Raw genomic sequence first — 27,730 nt, 5'->3', positions numbered from 1 at the left:
GAACTAGTGCAAGCGTGGAGGCCCTCGGAGGTAGCGTTAGGTGGAGTAGCTTTCCGTAACGGTTTCTGCTTACTAATTCGCTGACATTTCCACGCTGCGATCTGCTTTAGTGCGGTCGTTACTCGGGACGGCTTTAAGCTCTCCCATAGTAGAGTACCCTTGCTCTAAATCGTTACCCCCTTTTTCTACCCCCCCCCCCCCACCCTCCCCCCCGCTCCGAGCGTAATTTTCTGCCAATGCCACCTTATCAGGTGTGAGACACACGGCTTCCAGCTCTCCCTTAGTAGGGCACTGAGCGGTGAGCACTCTGAATCGTTAACCACTCTTACTAAACACACATGCGGAGTAGTTAGCTGACTGAAAACCCGGCATTGGGACAGTTGCCCATATCGCTGGGACGGCTTTATGTCTTCCCATAATCGAGTACGTGTGCTCTACGTCGTTAAACACACAGGCGAGAGCCAGACGGTATACGTGAATAGCCGACTGCAGTACTGTACTAGCCCGAGCCAGGCTCGAGCGTAATTTTTGTCGACGCGGCCTCGTCAAGCGTGAGGCCCAAGGGACGGCATTCAGGTCTCTCAAAGTAGAGTACCGAGTTCTTTAAATCGTTAACCACTTTTTTAAACACACAGCGTGGCTCAGATCGACTCGGTCACAGCAGATACGTTTTTAGCTTTGTGAGGCCCATTAGACGGCTTTATGCTCTCCCATAGTAGGGTACCTTGTGCTCTAAATTATTAACAACTTTTTCTGAACACACCATTAGCTTCCATTTTGGTATGTGTAACAACTTAGTGCCCTCCCGTATACATAGGTAATCTAAATTGTTAACCATTTTTCCGAACACACTTGCTCCTCCTCGCTGGTTTAGGCTAGGAAGGTGACGTGTAGGGACAGTTTTTGGTTCTCCCATGGTGGAGTGCACTTAGTGCTCTAAAGCGTTCACAATTTATTCTAAACAACTGTCCGTGTACTTTTTCTCCCACATTAGAGTGCATCGTACTCTAAGTTGTCCAACATTTGTTCTAAGCACACAAATTATTCTAAGCACACACAGCTTTAGAGAGTAAATTTCTCTAACACAGCACGAATTGAAGAATATCCGAATAATATGTTTCGTTTGCGCGGAGTACTCCGAGCATCTGTTAAAAGTAGCACCCTGAGCGATGCTCCCTAAACCGCAGTAAATCAAGATACGTGGTATTGTACCATATTGGTTAAAAGTTTGCTTTCTTCTGTGTTTAATAAAAATGTTTAACGATTTCGAGTACTTCGTACTCAACTATGGGAGAGCTCAGTTCTGTGACTGAGCCGTCCCGCTAAGAGATAAATCAAAAACGAAAATGTATACTAGCCCGTATGGCGTACGGTGCGTTAGGTACTGACAGGAAAACAAGAAAATATTTAAAAGACACAGCTCCGCATGAAAGTAAAAGGAAGAAACTATCTTTCGTACTCCTCTTTTGCTTCAAGTTAAAACACAAGGCGGCCGATCATGCACATACCCACTTCGCACTAATTACACTTGCCTGACTGTTCGTGCCATCCGTTCGCCAGGGCTGCTTAACGAAGGCGCCACCAGGGGGCGGTATGGTACCGCGGCCATCCAGGTAGTGTGTGCCATTGTGGCACCACTGCAACGACTCCTCGCCGCTGCCGCCGGAGGCACCATTGGCCGCAGCGTTGGCCGAAGCCAGGCCGCTGGACGACGACCCCAGGTTACCCAGCTTCGTCGAGGACACACTGGTTAGTCTGTCAGCAAATCTTCATCGTTCGAAAGCGAAAGAAAGGACAGGGGGCCTGGATAGCACAGCGGGAGTGAGCCGCAGTTCAGAGGCGAACAAGAAGCAGAGCACCAGATGGTTCGCACCAGTGTCCCTTGTTTCCCAAGCGTCACTTCTTGATTTCGGCGAAGTGGACTCGTACTTTCTTGGTGTCAGTAACCGGTGGAGAGTCAGCAGTCTGGAGCCGGTGACGAAACAACCAGTCAGAGACGGTGTCACTGTAAGACTCGGTATCCTGACTCAAATTTAGTTGGCCACGCCAGTATCAAGAGGTAGGTTTTCGATGGAACAATACTTCAGGAGTCCACCGGCATTCCTAGTATGCAACACTGGAAGCGTTTTTAGACAACCACTTTGTTCGGAAGACCACTCATATAAGTTTATCAAGGTCTTTCGTCCCCTTTCGTGATGTTTTCATGAACGGCCTGGTTCTCTTTGTTCATAAAACTCAAGACAGCCCTCATTGCAGAAGTACTATACAGGTGTCACTTACTCGCTGGGTAAGAAATCACTTTCGAAAGCCCTGACGAAAGGGATTCCCCGTTTCCTTTTTGGAAGTCATTCTTGCTGCTGCCTCATCCTAGATGAATTCGCTACAGCAGTGTGATTCCTCCGTAGAGTGGTGTCAATTAGGGATTAATGGCCGACGGTGCCCCACAGGGCCACTGTCTCTCTTCAAGGGTTCACTTATCGCTCCCACGTCACTCTTAGTCGCTTAGTCACTTTGTGATTCAATGCTCACTCAACACTAGATTATCTGCGCAAATCGACAGAGAGGCTACGCGATGTAGCCTCTAGCACAATCCTCATCGCTCAACGTCACCTTAGCACTAAAGGTGGCCAGCCACCCATTGGGATTGAAAGAAGACTCGTCAGGGACTCCTTCGAGAAGCTTACCTTCCTCCTAATAAGTGCTTACCAGCAGTTGGCACCTGAAATCAAAAATATTGCAATCGAAACACCTCCACCATCAACCTTAAGTTTCGTTCTGTCTCGTAAGAATGCCACTGAGAACCGCCTGCTTTACTAAGTCATTGCTTCTGACGTGAGTTAGGCTGACAAATCCTGGCCTACGATTGCAAGTGCTGTGCAGTCATTAGACGTTTTCCTGAGAACTCAGGTTCAAGATATCGACAAAGTTAACATAGTTATGTGTGAGAGACACTGGAAAATGCGACGAGTCATCGAATAGTGATACAGAGTGCGTTGCTAGCAACTACAAAACGACACGAGTGCCAAAGAGAAAGGCACGGTTAATCGTCAAGAACAAGAAGACTGACCGTCAAGAAAACTACGTCAACACCAACGAGCCATTTTCCGTTTGATGTTAGATCACGGACATCTATGGTGACGGGACACTCCGGTTAACGCTAAAGAGAAGCTCTACAAATCAAATATTTACAATCTTGTCTTGAAGCACGCTTCAGTGTCGAGAAGGTAATTTTTGGAGATGTTCCTGTTTCGAAGAAAGTGAAATGTCACAGTCGGAAGTTTTCTCCGCGTTCGCTGTGGCGATTTTTTGTACATGCTTAGGACAACGAGGGTTAGAGGTGTGCCAGAGACAAACTACGAAGGAATCGTAGTCTTCCGAGTGATGGCGTGGACCGTGTGTCAAGGTTGCGACAACACAGGGCCTCTCCGCGTGGTGTGGGCGTCGTCAAAGCAGCTGCTTGGGCTCCCGCCTTCTTCAATGCTGTTGCTGTAGACAACAACAGAATTCTTGGTATTTGTTCTCAGTGCTCATAGACATCTACAAACCTAGGACTAATGTCGAAGGGTCCTTTGCGAGCTTCTCACTAGGCGCTCGCCAAAAACAAGCAATATTCTTTCTTTGTTTTTTTGTTTTGTTATACCATGTTGAAGAAAAAAAAGCTTGTCACTCCATCTTCCAATATTCCATATATCACAATGCAGTTCTTCGCTAAAGCTGGCGTTTCGCTGTCACTCGTTAAGAGGGTCTCCAACACTGATAGGCGTTGCCTCAAATTTATCTACGTCGTGTCACGACTGCCAGGTTTGGCTGTTTCTCGATGGAAACCACCGATGCGGGAGTAAAAGTGCTTGAGCCGAACGTTCAGTAAGATAAACGGAAAGTAATTTAGGATTCTGGAGTTGATCGGTTCCTTGTCAAAGCTTGCCTGTCTCAAGACATCATTTGGCGCGATCAACTTGAGCACGTGGTTCAGCAGATGGTATCAGATGGTCAGCACTGGGTGTCAGCAGTCGGTATCACTCGAACATAGCTGGGTCATTCCTTCGGGAAAGGCATCGGCATATACTGCAATAAGCTGTCATCGGCGCTCTCCACAACTGGAACCACCTGCAGCGAAATGGAAGAGAGAAAAAAAAAGGGTGGGGGAAAACTTTAACCTGCTTTCTGCTGAAGTACATATATTTTTTTTTCATAGTGTTAGGTACAACGTAGCTTCGGCACTCACGGTAATTATCTCACACGAATAGCAAGCGAAGAATACGACAGGTACTAGACAAACCGATAGATATGTATGTATGGTATACGCGCACTTCATATATGACGTCAATCATCATTCATTCATTCTGTACTTGAAATGAAAAAAATTACTTTAGACACATTTCAACCTATAGTTCGTAATTCACCAATTGATATCATTTGTCTTTCTTTTAAAACACTTTCCTATGTTTGAATGAATAAAATTAGTAGTTGTTACAACACTGTAATGGGAACAGCGTACACTAGGGACTAACATATACATATATATATATATATATATATATATATATATATATATATATATATATATATATATATATATATATGTGTGTGTGTGTGTGTGTGTGTGTGTGTGTGTGTGTATGTGTGTGTGTGTGTGTGTGTGTTTGTGTGTGTGTGTGTGTGTGTGTGTGCGTGTGTGTGTGTGTGTGTGTGTGTGTGTGTGTGTGTGTGTGTGTGTGTGTGTGTGTGTGTAGAGAGAGAGAGAGAGACGAGAGAGAAACGCTATAACGCACGCGTGCATATAGAGGCACACACACACAAATAAAATATTTTTTACATTTCGCAGAAGATGGGAAGGTAGGCTACGTTAGAGCCGGCTATCCCAACATCATCACAGTAATGCACAAGACAAACACAAAAACAAGAAGAATTAGGAATAAAATAAAAAAATAATTAGAGGCATCATGTACAGACGGGTCCATTGTTAAAGGGAACACCTGCGTGAGCAGCCTGTTTAGATTTCGCTATCTTACAGAATCATAGCGGCTTAGATATGCATAAAACTATTGCTGGTTAAAAGTTTCGACTCCTCTTGACAGACTATTGGCTTGCATGAAGAATGTTTCTTAATACACTTGCTCTCAGAGAACCAGGAATATTGATGGCGTAAACTTGAGTGTTCCCTTTAACAGTGGACCATACTGTACATACTATAGACATTATGTGGCTTAAAATGCATGAATGAGCATAGTAGATACAGTCATAGTCCAGTTCATAAATCAGGATCACATTGCGGATAGAGTCCGTACAAATAGCGGCAAGGTATGACATGAACTAAAGACAGTTCATTCGATCTCATTAACACTACCTGCTACCCGCTATACTACTGTCTTAGCACTTTCTTAATTAATTGGAGCATGTCAATGATAATCGTTGTTTATAGCTGTCTTACATTAAATCAACCAAAAATTTAGCATTTCCATTCTTTCAACCTTGGTATACTGGCTTAAATACTAAACATTTTTTTTCATTGCTTTGTTCTAAAAGCACTTTGGGTAATGCACTTGCTTTTATTAATTTCTTTGTCTTAAGCCTGTCGTACTTCAGCGATATACGCGCTGCCTCCACATCATTCTCATTTCCTTTTTCTATCTAGGACTCATACGAGCGCAATGCAGGCACTTCGGCGTACAATGCAGGATTACGTTTGCAGATCAGCGCCTCAAGCGACGAATTAGAATTTAGGATGTTCCCAGCAAAAAAAGACAACAACATTCCTTACTTAAGTCTCGTGAAGTTAATTTAGCTCCGTCCTTTCTTCTTTTGGGTCTTTATTTTCAGAGCCCTTCAAAGAAAGGGATCTTGTCAGAATCCTTCATTTTTTTCTTCCCGGAAGCAAACTCGCATTACGTGGAAGGCAGAGAGGAAAGAGAAGCGTCACTTTAAACCGGGCCAGCTCGGGTTCTCGCTCATTTGCATGCGTACTTCGTAAGCGAGAACGATAAGAACGGCTTCATTAGTCACACCCAGCGTCAACAACGCGCTAAGAGGAGAGCCGTTGGAGGGCGAGACGACGCGAGAAATTACACAGCACAAATACGGCTGGAATCACGCGACCCTCGAGCGTGCTCACAAAGAATGTCATTAGTCCGGTATTGTGAAAGTTCGAGAAGTAGGCGCAATGTGCGAGCAGCCGGTATCATCACTATTTAATGCAAGTTACAACATTCAGTGTTTTGATTTAGTAATACGAAAAAAAAAAACAAACTTCGGAGGACGCTTGTGCTGCCCCTTCAAGACCAGAACGTAAGAGCGTAATCAGGACGCGATTGCATCTCCATCCCGTTCACTCGTCAGCATTGATTGATTGATATGTGGGGTTTAACGTCCCAAAAGCATGATATGATTATGAGAGACGCCGTAGTGGAGGGCTCCGGAAATTTTGACCACCTGGGGTTCTTTAACGTGCACCCAAATCTGAGCACACGGGCCTACAACATTTCCGCCTCCATCGGAAATGCAGCCGCCTCAGCCGGGATTTGATCCCACGACCTGTGGGTCAGCAGCCCCTATACCACCACGGCGGGGCAACACTCGTCAGCATAGGTGTCGGCGTTTAGTCTAGAGGGGGCTCAGACTCCAGTTGCGTCGCGGCGTGGGAAGGGAAGGGGAGCCTAGGTGGGGCCTCCCTCTTAACCCCCCTATAAACAACCATGCTTGTCAAGCTTCGCTTTTCGGTCGGCCCGTCAGCCGTGTCAAGAAGAAAGAAAAGCATGTGCGCGTTACATCGGCCACCACAGGCGCCCTTGGAATACAGGTACATAGCAAATGCAGGTGCGAAATGGCCACAAGCCTTAATTTTTATATTGCGAATTAACTAAGCGTCAACTACGCGTCGTAAAGCAATAGACACAACCGTACAGCTGCACAATTGTCGATGCTTTTGTCGCGGCCACGGCAAAGTAAGCGATACAGTGTGTACCAACAGATGAACTTGCAAGACAACTCGAAAAGGCACATTTGAAATAGTAAAACAGTTATAAGCCTATTGAAGAACTTAGTGAAGCAATATTCACTGGGTTGTTTGGGAATGCAATGCCGAACGATTCAAATATACAGTGCATCGGTGTAGTTAATAGTGTGCTGGTAAATCACTGAACAACGCGTAGATACAAGTGGCCGGACCCTTTTCACAACCTTTGTGCGAAATCTTCAATTATGCGATTAGAACTAAAGTTGAAAGAAATGTGATTAGGTACGCAGTTACTCACAGAGGTTTTTCTCTTACTCATCTGCATTGACGTGCTTGTAGAAATTCGAAACGGGACGTCAGTTTCACACAAATACGCAACAAAATTCACTGCCGTGATTTCAATGTCATAAATAATTTGAGGATACCGATGGGATCCCTTGCTTGTTTACTGGAACCACGTTGCAGCTCTCTGACATAGCGCACGTTTTCGGATCAGGCGCTCCCCGTAGAAACCCCGTGAGTTACGCTTTTTTTATCTTTCATTGTTTTTTTTCTAGTGATAGTCTACTTTGACGCAATTTTTATGAAGCGAGTAATGCGGTGGGGATATGAAGAGCGACCTAACATTGTAGAGCACTGCTATTCATTGCAATTCAAGTTCGAATGCATTGAAATGAAAAAGCAAAAGGAGAGAAAAAGCGAAGCAATCGCAAAGTACAAGGGAAACAATATGAAAGCAAAACCCAAACAATAGCAATGCAAGAGCAAAGCAAGAGCAAAGCAAGAGGGAAAATATAGCAGAGCAAGCGAAAAGCAAAAGAGAAAAAAACAAGAGCACGAGAAAAGCATGCAAAGAGCGAAGACAGCGACCTAGTAATCGAGCGCTGTTCAGTTGACGCCCTGGAGAAGCGCAGCTTGGCGAGGAAATTCAAATTCACTGACTCTCGCAGCCAATCAACGAGCGCTGCTGTCTCCGTCGCCCCTGGGCTACCTCGTTCCTGTACAGGGATATGCCGAGTTCGTTTGCCGTTCGCCTTCCAACATTTTGTAGCTACGCAGCCGTACTGTCGCATCTTATTTAGTCCGCATTCACTTCGCGTTCATGGAGACACCATTACATCCGTCTATTCGCGCAAATAAGGGGCAGCGTTAAGGAGCAAGGTTATCTCGGACTCAATCATGCGGAAACATTTTTCAGCCTGATCAGGAGTGTATTACTATTTTGATAGGAACTGCAAAGTGCATGAAACGCATTGTATCTCATAACTGTTTATACGAAATACGAAACTTCACCCAGTAAAGGAACACTAAAGTTATAAAACAATTTAGGTTAGAGTAAAATGTCAGTATATGGCAACGTCTAGAACAGCCATATGATTAACATGAGTGACCTACTTTCCGATAAATTAAATTAAATGCACGAGAACGCACGCGCCGCAGTAGGACATTCGCAAAATGATCCAGATGACGTCAGAGTACAGCCCTAGAATTAATTACTAGCAATCAAACTAGCTGCACTAAATAAGGAATGTTCCGTGCATTGAGAGACGTTATGAAACGCTGCTTGTTCGTTTCTGTTTATTTCACGAAAAAAAAATTACCGCCGAACGTTACTATGGGGAAAGGCACGAGTGGTTCAAAACTTCAATTTTCACCTGGCTAAACTGGACAGGTCGTGTTATCTACCGGGGCCAACTTGAACCAAGCACGTGTGCCATCTCAAAGCCAATGACAGGAAATTGTTAAATGACCATCGTTGCTGCTGTGGCTCCCGTTGCTTTCCTTCTGTTGCCACTATAGTGTCGGCAGCCGCGCAGTAGAGCCGGGCAACGTTGTGCACAGCAAAGGTGACGTGACGCGTTTCGCTTGAGGCGGGTAAATTGAATTGCGCAGACCTGATGCGGACCACTAAAACGTCATTTTATTTCTAGATAAACACTTCCTTGGCATAAAAGTAACAATAAGAGGTTTTTCTGAACCACTATTGCAACAATCAACGTCGAACAAATAGTTGGCTTTAGTGTCTCTTCATAGGGGCTCTGCAACACTTTTTGAGCATGGTCAGAAAACGCCACTGATCGGTAGTAGAGGCTCCCGACAACACGCGAGCCAAATATTATAGCACAGCACGCGGCTTGTTTTTCACAATAAATTATCAAAGTCAGCTGAAAATTGCTAGCTCTTCTCTTGACAAATCACGGCACGTTATATGCCCCAAAATCGCACGTCAACGACCAAGCTATCAGCCATTGGCTGATTTGAACATGGCGCGCTCGCTCGTTACAGAGATAGCCGCGGGAGGCCGCTACTTGTCCACGCGTGTGCACGCGATCACACACACACACACAAAAAAAAACCGTGCATTCGAATAAAAAAAAGAAAAAAAAGTGCTCAAGGTCGCGAAGCGCACGTGACGTTTTTCTGTGGCCCTACCATCCGTCCCTGCTTAGCTTGCAGTGCTTTCGTCGAGACGAGAGAAGAGAGAATGCAATTGCAGCATGCGACAAACCTTTGTAACTCCACTCGCACTGGAAGCATTCATAAAATTTTTGCAGCGTTGAATTCGTGAGGCAATAAGCTCTTCCAGTGAATTCATTCCATAGTTAGTTGAAAAAGTGTTTCAGGGCCCCTTTAATGTCTCCACGAGCAATATGTCGTGTAGATGTTGCATTAACAGGAAAACGCCCCGTATGCAGGGTCTGGGGCAGCTCGTGCAGTTCATGCAAACTATACAGCTACAGCGCGTTGCGTTTCCACTCGTCGGGGCATACCTCTGTATGGGCTGAATAAATTCGCATTATTGGATGGATTGCACATTCTACGGTAGCATAAAAAATCGCAAATATTACCCCACTTGAAAGGTCAAACAAAATGCCACTTTCCATTTGTCTGTCTTGTGGTACCACGTGAAATGTGGGCGAACTACCCAGTTTAAATAGAGTTATGGACAAAATGAACAAGATAGGGCTGAATGAAAAGATCTTTTGTTCAAAGGACTTCAAGCAGTCACCTGAGACAGTACACTCGTCATCGACGAAGGGTGGGATGGGACCTGGCCCCTTCTTCCTTTCGCACAAGCGAAAAGACTGCGGGACTATACCTAAATAATGTGCATTCACTCATCTATTCGTTCTTGTGTGTACAATACATCTAACACTAGCAAGATCTCATCTTCGATGTCTATCTTGAGGCTGAGAGCGGTAAGACATATAGCATTACTCTCGAACTCTCGAGGCCTATTCCACGTTGCGATATCATGTTCACGTTTGATTTGTTCATCGCTCTACATAAAAAGCACGAAAATGAAAATATTTTGTGACTCAACTGCTACACCAAGATAAATCTTTCTTTTTTTTTTTTAATTTGAGAGATAAAACTGAGCTCCGTGTACTCGAGTGACCACAACTTGTACGTAAAGCTTGAAAGCGCTTGCTTAGATTTCGAGAGATGTCAAATTAAAATGAAGAAAAAAAACACTAAACGAAATGTTCCCTAATTCCCAACTCTTACATAAGGAATCAGATTGAGGCAGCTATGTATTCCGGATTTGCTAGTGCAGCCGAATCGGTAAAGTTCAACGCACGAATAGTAAACGCTGTGAGAAATAATTAGAACTTAACGAATTGTCGGCACAAAACAACAGGCAACAAATAATAATAATAATAATAATAATAATAATAATAATAATAATAATAATAATAATAATAATAATAATAATAATGACTTCTTGTTAAAGGTCAATTCACATACTTCGAACGGTGGAACAAAGCGTCATATAGTCGGGGGTAGGACAACACGCGAAATTTCACGGTATAGGCCCGCATAACATTTTCCAACCTGCGTACTTCCCAATCATGCTGCTGTCTGAAAAAAACCCCTTCTTCGAGTGGCGCGCCACATACTCGCATATGCACAAACTTCTACTCCTTTCGTTCCACTTCCCATGATTGTCTTTCTTTTCTTTCTTATTTGTCTTCTAAAGTGCTTTCTTTGCATCGCGCCGTTGCATAATGAAGGTGATTGTCTTTGCTATCAAATATATGAATGAGAACAAAATTTAAAAAATCAAGTATAAGACTATGCTTTTTTTTTTTTTTGGTCGGTGAAAATGATTGACGTGTAGCAATGTACATCCGGTCCCCGCAGCGACCACACGCTCGCTTTGGGGTGTGGCAGCTTGGGCTAGTTGGTATGGCATGACGATAGTTATAGCGCGAGAACGAAACGACGACACAGCCTTCTTGTCTCTGTGTCGTCATTTTGTTCCTGCGCTATAACTATCGTCGCTTTGGGGGCTGAGGGCCATTTCGCGAGCTGAGCTTTCTGCGGAGACGTATAAGTGCCATCTTCCGAGGTTTCCACCTTCCAGAAACCCACGAGGGAATGTGCCGCGGTCACACGCAAAGGTTATTACATACCCCTCTTGACTTAAAAACAAACAAAAACAAAAACGTTTTCCCGCCCATCTAAATGCTGATTTGAAGTAGGGCGCTCAGCCTTGGATTCATTTGCCCACCGGCGCAGGGAACTCATCACGATTCGGGACGACTGTGCAGGTGCTCGCGCAATTAGTGCCATCTCATGGGAATGCGGCGAGTTTCCCCTTTAAGTAGAGGGACCTCTTTGGAAATAATAATAAGTGTTAAAAACGTGAGGGTCCTTAATATAATCGTTGGGGTTTAACGTTGCAAAGTTACGATACGATTATAAAAAACAAGATGGCGAGTTGGGCCAGTCGGTTTACGTTTGTGTTTGAAAATATGGTTGAAGCGCACCATAAAAAACACAAAAAAACAAACATGGCTGTCTTGTATGCTCCTTCTTGTCCATGTTTTTCGGTGCGCTTCAACCAAACTTTCAAACATGATACGACTATGAGAGACACCTTAGGAGAAGGTTTCGAAAATTTCAACTTTTTCTGTGGTACTTTACCGCATACCTAAATTTAAGCAAGCAGGTTTCTGGCAGTCTGCCTGCTTATACGCATGTCACTGCTCCAGCCGAGATTCGATCCCACGACCTTCGGCTCAGCAGTCGAGCACCATAACCAGTGGATCATCAAAGATGATGCCTGTAGACATCTAGCTGGTACTATGTCACTGTGGATGGTAACAGCTATTTCACTGTAGCTAGCTAATGTCACTGTAGCCGGTAACAGCCATTGCACTGTAGTTAACTAATGTCACTGTAGCTGGTAACAGCTATTGCACTGTAGCTAGCTAATGTCACTGTAGATGGTAACAGCTATTTCACTGTAGCTAGCTAATGTAACTGTAGCTGATAACAGCTATTTGACTGTAGCTAGCTAATGTAACTGTAGCTGGTTACAGCTCTTTTACTGTAGCTATCTAATGTCACTGTAGCTGGTAACAGCTACAATGACAACGGGATTCGGGGAAACGCTGTTTAGGAAATTCATTTAGAAGTCACTTAGTTTTGTCTGCATGTTTGTTCCACAGGGTTGTTCAGAAAAAAAAACAAAAAATATAATTTGGCACTTTTCCCAGCAAGTATTCCGAATGAGCAGAAAAAAACTAATTATTTATTGTGACGTTGCTGTGACGTTCAAGAAGGCCACTGTCCGCCAGTGAAAGATGAAGCACTTTACTCGGGTGAACATTTGCGTAAGGAATGAAAAGTTAAAGTATAAGCATGGCATTTTGTGTACTCATAGCGGCAAACAGAGCGTCGAACATCAGTAATCTTATTTAGCCACGTAGAATATTAAGTAGGAGAAACTCTGGTGCTAGTGTCTATGGTAGCCGCTACGCAGGGCGCTTTAGCCAACATGGGAACGGTGGGTAGTAGACGGATATGTCTAAGTTTCGCACTTTTGGCTTCGTTTGGCTCCGTGTCGCCAGGAGCTGCTCTGTCGCAAGACGAAGTTCAGCAAATATTCAGCAGTTAAATTTTACAACCTTAAAACTCTACAGCTCTGATCTTTAAATCGGCTGCACTAAGTTCGCAAACATTGATTCTTTTATTCGAAACAAACGTCAACACACAAGAATCGCAAAGACACAAGTGCGTTTGAAGTCGTAAGCACGGAGATCAGGCAAATTCGTGTACTATCCGTTATTCCCACGTTACCTGAACGATGGCAGCGGCACAGTTTTTTTAGGTTATCCTAGGATACTCTATCGCCAATATGATTGCAGTTAGGCGCGTTGGAATTTCATGGGACACTAAAGAGGTACAATGACATTGGTTTAAATTGACAAAGTGCCCTTTTAGAACTTTTAGACAGCGCTCGTGTTGTCCTCTTTGCCTTCCGTGTCTCGCCTTTCGTCTGTTTCTTCTAGCACCTTCGTGCTCGCGCTGCAGCCCTTATTACCATGAATTCAAACCAACTAGCCCAAATAGCCATTCTTCTTCAATGCACTTTTAGAACTCCTATGCTACATGTTTCACTATCATAAGGTGAATATTAGCGGAGAAAATGAAGGTTGAAGTTTCATTTTCAAATTTTGCGCCAAAACTACCACGCGTGACGTAAATGTTTTTTTCGCTATTTTCATAGTACTGGCTCAATGACGATTCCCGAAACTTCGAATGGTACGTCTATGGCTCACAGAGATTACAATTAACTTGATTTTTTATCAATCGGAAGCTGCGTAGAACCCAGCAGACGCCTTCAAAATTTCCTACGTCACGGTGTTTGGTGAAGAAATCTCAAGGTGGCGTCGCCATCACATTTCCTTTTTGCGCACTTTCTCGCGTACCACGCGTCGTGTAGCAGTAAGAGTGGCGTTTCCGGGATTGTGAAATCGTACTTTTCTAATACGCGAGAAATCGTTTTGCTCTTTAAGCGACCCTTTAAAGAGGCGTCATCGGACATTCGAGACTTGTCACTGGTGGCCGAGTTAGTTCCAGAATAAACTAAACCACCTGCATTTGCGCACTCATTGCTGTCACGAAATTCTGAAGTAATATGGAAAGTTTCCAGACATTTGGGCCGGGTTTGCACAAGGCAGCTGTCATACAACACTAACCAGTTACAAAAGAATAGCAAAAAGAGCACACGGGGCTATATGCTTCTGGTTCCGTGAATTACTTATTCACTATGAAAACTTGTTCCCAATTAAAGCACGAACCGACCTTTAACAATGACGATATTCAACTGTGATTTGTAGCACAGGTACGAAATTTCGCGGAAAACAATCGGGCTGAGCAATAAACAAACGCACTGTAGGCTTAATGCCAGGAAGTAAATACGTCATCGTGAGTTAGCCCTTTCTCACTTGACATACATGATATAGCCCAATTTCGAGCTGAAATTGTGACGTATATGTAAGACAAGGAACGAAAATCCGCAATGAAACAGTACTTTCATGCCTCGATAATTTGTTTCGTTTACCGACATTGGCACTGCACAGCACCGCTTGCAGCGCACGTACATGCTCCTGTGGCCCTGTTGAAGCTGTATTCTAAGAGAACTTGTTGTTGGGCTAGTTGGTAGATCATTTCGAAAAATTAATTAGAGCGCGAAAACTTGACACGATCACTGACACACGCACACACCCATGCATCAGAGCGCTGTGTGTTTGATGCATGGGTGTGCGCGTGTGTGAGGGATCGTGTCAAGTTTTCGCGCTCTAATTAACTGTTGAAGCTGACCTGCGTGTACAGCCTCAAAGATGGTGCCTTCAAACTTCCCAGAAATGGCCACTCTGACTCAGATTATTCGAGCATCTTCATGATTCACAGTGAAAAAGAGAGAGAAAAAAATATATTTATTTTTTTGTTAGGTAGCTTCACCACGAATAGACAATTTATGCGGTGAAGCATGCTTCGAGGAAGAAACCACCGCAACAACGAGATGCCACAGAATCGTTTTCAGAGATTTATTTAAGGGGTACGCAAGCGTAGAAGTCTTATTGAAGGCGAAAGCCTCAGTTACCTCCTCGAACAAGAAAGTTGAGCGTCATTGCCCGGAGGCGGCGTCGGTGTCCGCACGAGGGGTGCATTAAAGTTGCGCAGATGCCACGTACCTTGGGAATCGACGTTATGCGAAGCATGCGCAGGGAAGGTGACTGTGTTGTAATTCTTTTATCGAGCTAAACGTCACGAAGTTGCGCTATAGATATGTACAGGCGCGCGCAGAGACATATGTTAAACAGCTGCATGCGTTTCATGTAACCAGTTGCTTATAGTTGCGTAACGATGCCAACATCAACATCAACATTAGCAGCACCAGAAGCGGTAAGATCATCTGAATGGCTGGTGCTCGCGAGGATGGTAACCCTGGACGCTGATACATAAATAATCTTCAGCGGATGGCAGCAAACTACTACTAACGTTAACCCGACGAGACAGTCGTTTCCCAGGAGTACATAAGTAATCCTCATAAAATTGGACAACAAGCACTCCAACCAGCATTGACGTTTTACGAACGTTAGGGTCTATTTAAAAGGGGTTCCGAAACCTGGCCTGGCTCTGTGGTAGAATAAGTGATCGTCCCGCCGAATACTGAAGTTCGATTCCTGCTGGGACCCTGACGTTTGTTATTTGAATTCATCGGGTCAGCGGTGCTGATGTGAGCTTTTCCTTAACGCTCACGCGTCAAAATTACGTATGTGTGTTCTTGCCATTATTGGGTGTTCCTGAGAAGTGTCAATCACCCGTGGGCAAATACCTGCCTGCTATTGTTCCAAACTGACAATAATGCAAGAGAGAGTATAGATAATGCTATTAGGGATAACTGTAATGTAAATTTGGCGACAGAACAGTGAAAGGAAAAATAACTTGCCGTGAACAGGAACTGAACCTACGACCTTTTAATAACGCAACCGATGCTCTATCAACTGAGCTACCACGGCGGCTACCAACCCCGTCTACTTATTGTGTATTTAGGTGTCTTGAACGTGGCAGCATTGATCAGGGCCACCTGTTGCCATGGCGGCGAGTGTGGAACACTCTTCTAGCTTGTTTATCATCACGTAGTACGTGATCTTGTTACGAGATGAGAGCTGACGAATAATCCCTCTCACAGCTCCTCAAGGCATCAAGTCTCTGAAAATGATGTCCTCGCTATGAATGAAAGGAAGGAGTGTAATCATAAAGGTTCGTTTTCTTTGTTGGCCACAATACTAATAAAAAGATAAAGACAATAATGCGAGAGAATATAGTGAATGTTAAAATAAGTAACTGTAATGTTAATTTGAAGAAAAAAAAAGTGGACGAAAATATAACCAGGAAGATTGCCGGTTGGCTATCCTACACTGGGGCATTAGGAAAGAGGGTAGAAAGATGAAATGGAGAGAGCACGGAGGAGAAAGAAAAATAGAGGGAAAGGCAATGAATTCACTGGAGCACGTGGAACTGCACCACGAGTTTCTAGAAGCATCACTCTCCTTCTGTGATATGAAATAAAGAACAAAAACGTGAGCGTCCAGACGTCCACGTGAAAAAATTCGGTGCGAATTTTGAAAAATTAAACTTTCACCTTCCTGTCAGTAAATCCCTGATGGTTAAATTAGCAATAGTAAAGAAAGAAAACAGTAAGAAGAAAGGCAGGGAGGTTAACCAGGTGAGCGTCCGGTTTGCTACCCTGCACTGGGGATAAGAGAATTGAGGTTTAAAAGAGAAAGAGGCGAGAGAGGGAGAACACTGTACGCAAAAAGAGGTACTGTCAGTCAGTCACTTAGGCCAGAACTTTTCTGACCCACACGACTTCAGCGTTCAGACATGCGACTGAGAAATTACGCCCTTGAAGAGGGTCGTGGGCGATCCATGGGGTCTAGTGAAGCGCTGAAAACACTGGATTGAGAACCTCCAACAGGTTAAGGGCCCTTTGGGCTGGCGGAGTATTTAGCTTGTCAAAAAGCATAAATATTGTGTTCAGAAGGTATCGTAGCGCCGCAGGGATGGCCTGGTCTTCTTTAGGCATGGCGTGAGCAGCCAGCACTTTCGTTGGTTCGGTCAATGTTGGCTCGGTATGCGGCGACCGTTCGATTCACTGTGGATTGCGCTGCGGCATTTACTGTGGTTGTAATTGTGGTTGTGGCTGTGGCTGTGTCTGCAGCTTTGGCAATGCCGGCCGCACATCAGTGTTCAAGTTCTATGGCGCGTTCCTGTCCTCAGAAATTGACCCGGACACGTATGATCTAGGAAGCAAAAGAGGTCGCGTTACATGTTAACATATGTGTCACAGTCTCAAAAAGTGCCTTGAACCACAACGGCGTCGGGAGCACCACATTTTCACGACAGCAACAGCTTCTCGAGGTAGAGTTTGCGAAGGAACACCTTGGTGTTTCAATCGATTCGTTTTTTCTTTTTAACTTAATGTTCTTTGAATTGTCATTTACTCACTGAAAGTACGTATTTTAGCAAAAACAAACTGCAAATCGCACAGATCGTCTAGTTCGTTTTCCACAATGCTGCATTATATTGCAGCAGTGCGACGCCATGTCAATATCGTCTAAGAGGAAGGGGGCCGAATCGCGAGCCCAGTTCTTGGCATAACATCTCGCGGGGGCGGACGAAAACGACGGGCACAGATTGATTGCTTTCGCGAGAATTCGTCGTCACGCAAGCATAAATCACGACCACCGAGCGAGGGGCGAAGCCTGCCGAGATTGCGTGCGAGGACATCCCGCATATATTTCGGGATTCTCTGCGTCGCCTTCAGCGTATGAGCTAAGATGCACTCCCGTCGGCACGCCTGGTGAACTGATTCTACTTGAAGACGGTATGTAAATGCAGCGCTGTGGCTAGTTGAGAGCGACGGAGAGATGTAAAGTCACGTAAGAGCACTTTCACAAGCGTTATCGTGATGCGGGAAGAGTTGAAAAAACGCCACAGTTGCCCCACGTAAGCTTGCCGAGTAACGCTGCAAATCACTTAGATAGATTATTACTACATCGTCCAGACGTAATACCGCAGAACGACTTACCATCACTGTTAGGCCTCGTTCGATTCATCAGAACTACTCTGAGTGGATCGCTGTCGTGTGTGTGTGTGCGTGTGGAAGTGCGATTGGTCAGTTATTGTATCTATTTTTTCTCTATTTCTTTCAAACCACTACTATTCAAACACAGTGCAAGGTAGCATACCATATACTACCTTCTGGTAAACCCTCCTGCCTTCCTCTTCATCTCGCTCTCTCCTCTTCCTCCTCCCAGGACTAAATTTTAAACGTTAATCATCTTTAATGGGACGATGTAGAGGCCACCTCGGGCTCTCGTTCAGCGATGCTGTCAGCAAACGAGAGAGGAAGAACCGAAGCGCCCACCTGACGACTCTCATACAACTGCAATGGGCGAAAGGGAGAGCGATGCGGGCACAGCGCTGATGAACGACAATAGTCTCGGGGCAGTTTCGTGGCACGCCGTCCGTCTCTCGCCATGCAAACACACGCACCGCCGAACAACGCCACGGTAACGTGCTCGGCTGCGAGACAGATCGAGCTCGGGCTCCCGGGGCCAAGATTGAGAGGCGTTCGTTCCGATTATCCAAACCCCCTTCCCTCCTCTCACCGAGGCATCCGGGCATAGCAAAAGCGTGCAGCCCTTGGGGAAATCTAGAAGGAGAAGTCGTCGCAAACAACGAAGTTCATGGTTTTAAGAAGGGTTGCACTGAAACCGAAGATAGTTACGGGGAAACAGGCCCTTTGCGACCCGTAAAGTCTTCGTGAGAGAGAATATAAGTCGTTGCAATAACTATAGGCACACTTTTGGGGTTTCATGGGATTCAGCCCTTACGGAATGCGTTAAAGGACTAGTGTCGATCGAGTCGAAGCGTAATCACAATGCACTAATTCGGAATACCAGAAATTTGAGTATTTAGAGGGCATACGAGCTTGGCTTTATTTCGCTTAGACGATAACGAAGATAGAAAAGCAAGCTCCCTGTTCCTTTAGTTCGCCATTACGAGTGTGCACCCAAAGTATTTTTTTTTTAGGACTCGGTATTACCACTAAGGACAAACAAGTAACTAAAACAACTTCCCAAACCCTGCTTCCCGCGATAACTGTCCGTGATTGGTACCGTACACGCGTAGAAGAAATTGATAGCTTACGGAGAATGTAATACTTTCATTACATTATTTATTTATTTATTTATTTATTTATTTTTTATTTATTTATTTATTTATTTATTTATTTATTTATTTATTTATTTATTTATTTATTTATTTATTTATTTATTTATTTATTTATTATACCTCTAAAACCCCAGGGAGGGGTGTTACATGAGGGGTGGGCAATACAGGGTTTCTTCCATGTGCGCTTTGAAAAGAATGGGGCTAGAGTGGCGCACGACGTGGGACGGAAGGTCATTCCAATCCTTCGCTGTCTGAACGAAGAATGACCGAAGGTGAGCATTTGTACGGGCATGCGCAGGGTAAACTGGGTTGTTGTGGTTAGCGCGGGAAGATATGCGATGCGCGGGCATGATAACAGATGCGTCGGACAGTGAGTGAAAAAATTTATGAAAAAGAGCTAATCTAGCGACTTTGCGTCGCAGTTCAAGGTTGGGAAGATGGGCTTTAATCTTTAAGTTAGTAACGCTTGTGTGGCGCGAGTAATCGGAATATATAAACCTAGATGCTCTATTTTGGACAGATTCTAATGTTTTGGATAGATTAGGTTAGTGGGGATCCCAGACGGCGCAAGCGTATTCAAGCTTCGGATAAATGGGCAGAAGGTTATACTCGGCGGGATTTTCTCAACCCATGGATTCCATTGAAAATAAAGTACGAGAGCATACAGACGGACTTAATTTCGATACTAGTGGTTCACTAACCTGCATGAAAATCTAATCTCCGAGGCATTCTTGCATTATGACCATCTTGAGATGTGGGCGCCTTAGCTGCAAGTCAAACGTACACTCTCCAGCTTAACAGATAGTCCTTCCACAGCGGGTGTACAGAAATGCAGCACTGACCCACGAGAGGGAAGTTACAACGGAAACTGCAATACGGGACGAGTTTAAGGCTCGTTAAGTTTGTATGGACAACCGATAATCAAACTTTTCGAACGGCAAAGCTGCGCAACAAATTGATCTTTGTTCGCTACGTACTAAAAAATATCATCATCATAAACAGTTACGTGTCACGAAAGTCGGGTAAATACCACTACTCGTCACTGGTCCTCTAAAAATTAAGAAGATTAGAGTTAGCTTTATGAACGGCTGTAAAGCGACGACTGTGAGCCTAAGATGCCGAGCACGTACAGCGAAAGTATATTAGAGAACGGGAAAGGCACCGCCGGTTGCGAGATGATACCGAAGCGAAGTGCAAACTGGTTATGTAAGCATCTACATCTGTTCAACATACGTCTATGCGTGCAACATTCGTAGACATATTTAGCGTCATTTCGTGACGCGTCACTATATTAAAAAAATAGAACACGGTCACCTTCCCTCCGCATGTTTCACATGACGTCGATTCCCAAGGTACGTGGGATCTGACGAATTTTTTTTTTTTCACAGACTAGTCATCAAAACCACCCCGTTTCGCTTCTTCAAAAGTTTGCGCGGTTCAGTCGTTAGCTGGCGCTCGTGTTGCGTTCTACCTATGGCTTTCGTGCGTTGTGTCTTCGTGCTCGAACAGCGCATCGCAAGTGGCAACTGTGTATAATCAACTATAGCCCTTACTATGGCCCTTTTAGTGCAAGTTTTCCTGTTATTTTTTTGTAAATTTTCAGTAAATCAAGCAATCTAAGTGCATATATATGCTTCCAAAGCCTCAATACGAGTTGCTTCCACTTACTGTCCTGTTATCATGTCTAGTGTTTCGTATCCGGCGTTATTTCACGCATTATTCCGTCTATAATTTTTATATGTACATACAGCAACTAAGATTTTGTCCTTAATGCGATCAAGTTTGAGAAAAATTACTTCGTAGTTTCTTAGAGACAGGTGACGCATTTCACAATCGTCTTCTGAACGGCAGAGCGAGTTTATATACATTTTAACAGCGCCTGCACGAAGTTATACGAATCGCGCTCTTGCTTCGCTCGAACAACGATGCGTCGATGTTGCGGAGCTGCACGGTGCACGCGATGCGATACCCGAGCAAGAGGCACGCCATCCGTCTGAATCATGCAAGCAGAGAACCGACGGAAAGCGCGGTAAGCGAAAGACAGACCGTAGGCCACAAAAAAGAACAAAGAAAAGAAAACAGTACAAAAGGGAGGCACGAAACGAAGAATGCATTCTGGTGTTTGGGTGATCCATCGAGGTTGCCGAGTTTGCGCTATGACATTCACTTCGTAACAAAACTCTCTTTTGTCTCACTTCTTCACTGAATCTCGCTGCTGTATTTTTCCGCTTTCTGAATGAGGAAACATTGCGGATGTAAGATGATAACCCCTAACTTTCTGAATCGGGAAACAGCGGAGATATGAGACATATTAACCACAATGTAACGTGCTGTAGTAGCGTTTTCTCTGGGATCATTTATCTCGACACGCAACCCCGATAAAGCGGTATTCGGAATTGAACCCATATGGTGCTGGAACGATTCAACCGAAAATTAGTTTGCAGCGTTCTGCATTTAACAGTAAAAGCTTCTTTAAAAAATGAACATTCATTCTTGTATAGAATATATTTTCAGCATACGAATATAGACGAAAATAAAAAAAAACAAATTCACCCATTTTTGCGTTGTCCTTCGTTTTAAGGAATCAATGACATACGACCAGTGTAACCCTTTAGAAATTGCGAAAGTAAAGACAATATCAGAGGGGATCGTTTTGTTTACGTATTGTACACAGCTGAAGGAATGATGGGAAATGGAGCAAAAAAAACACACACACAGGGGTACTATTTGTAATTTCTTAACTGTTTTGCATTCATTCTCAGTTAAACTCAAACCAATCAAAGTAGACGAAGAATTACCGTTTCCGTCAGTGGGATTCACGCCCATGGCTTTAGAAAGTGAGCCCTTTCCAGAGAAGCTGTATTTGACTAGTAACTGCAATTTCGCAAATTGTTGTCTAGTAAATAATTACGTAATTATTACGAAATTCGTAGAAGGCTTCTGCCCCAGAAATTAAGAAAGCTACCCTGTTTACCGCCAGTTCATTAGAAGAAACTAATCACACCTTTATGAATGAATAAAATAACTCATGAACAAATAAGCAACTACGTAAATAAAACTAAACAAATCTGTAAATACGATATACAAATGACTTGTGCACTGAATTTCTGAACCAGGCAAATTGACGTGGAAGTGCTTTAAAGAAATTTATACTAAATCCAAGATTATAAATTAATTTATAAGTATCTGACTGAATGAAATCAATTAAATGAATAATTTTGTCGCCTACACAGACTCATCCGTCGTCCACCTTCACAGGGTGGAACGGCTCCTGAATGTTTTACTAACCTCATATTACTTTGGGAACCGTGATTCTGCAAAATTTTTCATTGTTTTAGCTTGGCTATTGCTTTGTACGAAAGAAACAAAGCGTTAATGCGCAATAAATGAAGAGACAAAGACAGAAAGCACAAAAAGATATATTAACCAGGTTGCACAATGTTTGTTATCCTACACTTAAAGACGCCAAGCAGAGAATAACAAATACGGAATGAAACAATCAGCAAGCGTACTCTGATTGTTTCTAATACTGTGATGAACGCTGTTGCACGTAAGCGAGCGCCTCTAACTTACTCTGAATAACCAACAGCGATAAAGCTGTAAATCAAAACGCTATGCCCCAAAAAGAGTAAAGAGAGAGGGCCAGAAGCACCTACCGCGAACGCTGAGCTTCCAAAAAACAGTTTGCAAGATACGCAGGTTCTGAGACAAAGAAACCGACCCAAACGAAGCAGCAGAAAAAATGACGGTCAATGTCACGTAGCTCCAGTCTTTGTTTTTCCGAACAACGTCCTGCTTGAGCACACATAGTTTTCGCAACTACCTCAAAGAGGAACGCCATGTTATGCAAATGTTGCGTCAGTAGGAGCCCGGCGTGCACGCGCTATCAATGAGCCACACAAGCGATCTGAAATGCAAGGTAGAAGAATGCACGCTATTGTTTGCGAACGTAAACCTGGAGGCTTGCGAAGCAGTATGACGAAATCACGCCATCCTCTTTTTTTTTCCCCAACGAAACACGGCGTTATTGCTGCAAAACTTTCTGTTACAATGTACTACCACGCTAAGGCAGATATATTGCCAAAAGTAACGCTGGGTACCCGAGCGCGCGAAGCACCGTTTTGATTGCATCTTCTTCACCAACAACCAAATACGGATAGATAGATAGATAGATAGATAGATAGATAGATAGATAGATAGATAGATAGATAGATAGATAGATAGATAGATAGATAGATAGATAGATAGATAGATAGATAGATAGATAGATAGATAGATAGATAGATAGATAGATAGATAGATAGATAGATAGATAGATAGATAGATAGATAGATAGATAGATAGATAGATAGATAGATAGATAGATAGATAGATAGATAGATAGATAGATAGATAGATAGATAGATAGATAGATAGATAGATAGATAGATAGATAGATAGATAGATAGATAGATAGATAGATAGATAGATATGTGGGGTTTAACGTCCCAAAATCACCATATGATCATGAGAGACGCCGTAGTGGAGGGCTCCGGAAATTTCGACCACCTGGTGTTATTTAACGTGCACCCAAATTTGAGCACACGGGCCTGCAACATTTCCGCCTCCATCGGAAATGCAGCCGCTGCAGCCGGGATTTGATCCCACGACTTGTGGGTCAGCAGCCGAGTACCTCAGCCGCTAGACCACCACGGCGGGGCCAACCGAATACGGACAGAAGCGGTAGAAGCTACGCCCTAGAAGCCTAGCGGAACACGATGAATGAAGATAAAACAGCTACCGAGAGAAAGCTGGGCCACAGAGGAAGTTTGCAGTGAATGTAGTCCAGTGTAGATAAAGAAGAGAGCAAGTTGAGGCTAGACCACAGATTGAGCAGTGACCATTTACTAGCATTGAAAATCGAAATCAAAGTGCCTATGTGCTGATTTCCTGTGAAGATACAACGCGCGAGACCACGGGCGACCATGTCCGGTAGGTGGCAGTACGTGTCTTCTCCTGCAGGCATGCAGCTCATGAACCCCCCTTTTTTAATGGCACGTAATCACCGTGCGTCTTCCGCAACACGGAACACTCCTGGTGTTTTTCTTCTCCGCTTGAGTAGTCATCGCCCATGCACAAGCACTTTCACTCGCCCGTGAACGTATAATACGTGAAGCGATGTTATCGCTTTGGACTTCACACGGAACGTCACACTCAATCTCAGCCACGTGACCACTCTCTTATTATCAAGTTGCAACGAAGCCGCAATCTTTGAAACAAAACCTTAGACATCTGTGGGAATGGTACTATCAAATTATCTATAAAGCTCTCTAAAGCTTCCAGAAATGCTTGCACCCTCAACTCCACCACGAAACTCGCATCTACATTTGCCGCACCTGCTTGGGTTAGCCTAATACGGTCGCCTTCCAGATACAAAGCATCTTATGAGCGAGCTTGATCCGGTGGCATCTGCGCTCCCTTGCGCATGCGCGTCCCCCTCTCTCTTTCTTCTCTCCTACGCTCCTCCTCTCTGGCCTCGCAACGCCGACGCAGGCAGCGTCTGCTAGCGAGTTTCTTGATTAAAAATGAAACGATTGCTCACGCTGCACAACCGTTCACTGACTACCGTATATATATATATATATATATATATATATATATATATATATATATATATATATATATATATATATATATATATATATATGCTATTTCACTGTGTACACAGGTCCTGGATGGATCCCGGTGTTGTGCTCCGATGGAGCCCTGTAGCATTGGCAGGGAAGAAAAGCTTTAGCAAGTAGCTCACTCATTTTCAGCCGTTTTCTCCTTATGACATCGGCAAAGATTTGTAATATATTTTTTTCTAAGCTACGCGCAACATAGTAGGAGTTAGTCCGTAACTTTAGGCGGCTTTTTTTTTTACCTGAAAGCGGCAAAAGAGTATTTCCTTACTCTTACACAACATAAAAAAACAAGCTTCTTGCTTCGCTGTTAACAGCCCGAATTGAAGTGACCGGAAGTACCTGTGTTTAGAAAAAAGTTATTAACGAATTAGAGTACTGGGTACTCTACTATGGGAGAGCATAAAGCCATCCCGTGAAAAATTGCTGAGCTCTAGAAGCGAGGGCGTATCTTGTGAAGCAACCCTTGCTGCTGCTATTCAACTTTGAAACCGACTCCGAGCGAAAACGCTAATGGTCACTGGATATTGACCTACAGGTTAGCGCTGGTGGGAGATTTCCCTTGTGCATTGTTGAACAACAAAAATTCGCAGCGTCCGCGTCAACTGAAAGTGGAATGCGGGTCTCTGTGTCCAATCGGAGTCTTCTGTCTCTCATTGTCCATTAGCAGTGATTGGCACGTTCCAGTAGGAAACATCGGTTCGTCAGTGCGTGCTTTCAGCCTCACGAGGTTTCGATTCTGCGCAACGTTGCGATGAGCGCCAGTGTAAGCGTTACCACACGCTGCTTCGCATCTACACACGGTTCCCTTTAGCTGGAGGTGCTGTAATATATCTTGTTCTTTCATGGTACCTTTTCATTGATCTTATCATTGCTAACACTAAAAGAGAACCACCTCTTTGGCGCACAAATTGGCACCGATATCGTGCGTGGTTAAATGAGAAAAGCGTTTGAGATAACCAAGCGGTCATTGTTGGGAAGAAGTTCCAGGATACTAGGCCAAATAGAGGCACACGCAGAAAAAGCACAGTAGAGACCCGCTAGATTCCCCGTAGTGAAAGAGCTCGACCACAAGTCTAAATGCGGCAAGTGCTCGCCGTAATACATGGTTCTCCTCAACTCCCAATTGGACTTTTTTTCTTTTTTTTTTTACGGTCGGCAAGCTCCATGAGTCCTCGGGCACGGATGACCGCATCAATGACGACGTGGCCGAAGTGGGGATTGGAGTACTGCTTCCAACAGGCGAGGCTCCGGACATATAGCGCGCGAAAGACAGATATGTGGCGCGGCAAACTGTCGATGAGCGCGGACAGGCGTTCGGAGATGGGCGATAAGTTGTCCGCTGCCTCCTGGGGCACGTCGCAGATTTCGTGAGAGAAGTCGTTCCCGCTCTAGCATTTTAGTGGTGTCAGTACGTTCGATATTTTAGAGCCCTTTTTTTTCTTCTTTTTTTGTGAAGGCTTGTTGAGTGACGACCCTATCGCTTTTACATGCCATAAAGCACTTCGCCGTCAAGCGCACTTATCGATATTACTCGATTCGGAGGTGTGAGAATACCGGGGACACAAAGAGTGCAATAGAGAAGGGCCATCTAAAGCAGCGCAGCGCCCGCTCCCGCTTTGAGAACGAAAGAATAGAAGTAAGAATTGAGGATGCAGGAGTGGGGAGGGCTGGCTGAGGGGAGAGCAAAAGAGAAAGAACGAAGCAGATGAAAGGCAGAAAGTGTAAAAGTATAGACGCGTGACTGAACTGCAGCGCGCCTGCGCATATAAAAAGAAGAGGAGCACCACCAACACAATGCATTCCTTGTCTTTCGCATCTCTATCTGTGCGTAGTGTGCTCTGCAGTTCAATCACCAAGTACAACCCAACTACAGCCCAAGTATCAGTACTATTACAGCCGAGACGCAGAATAGAGTTGGCAAGTAGTAGCGTTACAGATATCTATTGGCGGCTGTTGTACTAGCCTATATCCCGGATTTAAGGGCGCAAAGTTTTTTAAGGCGATTACAACAGTCGCCTTTTACCATTCTTTCGCCAAACCAAACCGCCCACTAATACGCAAATTAAAAGAGAAGAACTTGTAAAACTTCCAGGGTATCTTACGATTTCGCATAAGTTGACTCGAAGGTGAAATCTATCTTTTTACTTTTCCTCTCAGTGAATGCACTGAACTCCCTCTCTGCCCCCTCCCTACAAACTTTTCTGCGTCAAACAATGCTTTGCACTGTCTTTATTACAAGAATCAATGCAAGCTTTCTGCATGTCCCTTTGTATTGCATTACCTCCGTGATCGCACAACTAGCGACCCAGCGAAGATGTGATGCAATGGCCCATCACGTGACGTCATGGTGATGTCACAAGTGCTGGTGATCTGTGACATTGCGATGACGTCACCGTGGCGTTACCACATGATAACATCGCCGCATAATAAGATAACCACGTGATTATAGCATATGCTACCGTCATCTTGTAGAGATGTTCATTATGCACCATTCGTGTTAACGTCGACGCCACGGGACGATGGTTGGCCCTGACGGTTAACGTTCACGTTTGATGAGGCAACTGGGCCTTCCGCCTGAAGAACCACATACACTCCAAATTCCGAGGTTAGGCGAAGCATTATGCCGACAGCTTACCGTCCAGCACCAGTTTAAGCAATGCACTGCATTGAGCATTTCGACCAACGTACTTCTGTAAGCTGACCCGTTCACCCTTTCACGTGGTTGTGTTTTTATTCCGAACCGGCATCAATTTAAACGGCAGCTATACTACGTGGTTTAAGGCCTGTTTGACTTTAGTACTTCTTTTTGCCGATTGGATGAGATACTGAATAGCTTGCCGCTGAAGAAGATACCCACAAAACGAAGAAGGGGACGACTCGGACATCTAGCGCATATTTGGGACCAGTTGATAAAGAAGAAAAATACGAGAAATGTTTACGGGCGGCGAAGAGGGACTCAAAATCTCGGAGGATCCCTACCACGAGTGGCGAACATCTATAGAGTTTCCTAAACTTGACTAGAGAGGACTCTGGCGCTGCGGTCGCTGAACGACCGCAGCGCCAGAGTCCT

General features: G+C 44.3%; 1 long non-coding RNA gene across 1 annotated transcript in view; it reads right to left on the bottom strand.

Annotated features, from left to right (window-relative positions):
• Window positions 1-27,730, bottom strand: part of LOC142774697 (uncharacterized) — a 130,940-nt gene that overhangs the window by 15,673 nt on the left and 87,537 nt on the right. Inside the window, exon 3 of the long non-coding RNA XR_012886510.1 lies at window positions 1,533-4,107. This is a non-coding gene — a long non-coding RNA (uncharacterized LOC142774697). The remainder of the gene's footprint in view (window positions 1-1,532; window positions 4,108-27,730) is intronic.

The sequence above is a fragment of the Rhipicephalus microplus genome, chromosome 10 (genome assembly GCF_043290135.1).
Source record: "Rhipicephalus microplus isolate Deutch F79 chromosome 10, USDA_Rmic, whole genome shotgun sequence".
NCBI lineage: Eukaryota > Metazoa > Arthropoda > Arachnida > Ixodida > Ixodidae > Rhipicephalus > Rhipicephalus microplus.
Note: the sequence above shows the minus strand (reverse complement) of the source record. Positions and strands in the feature narration are given on the sequence as shown.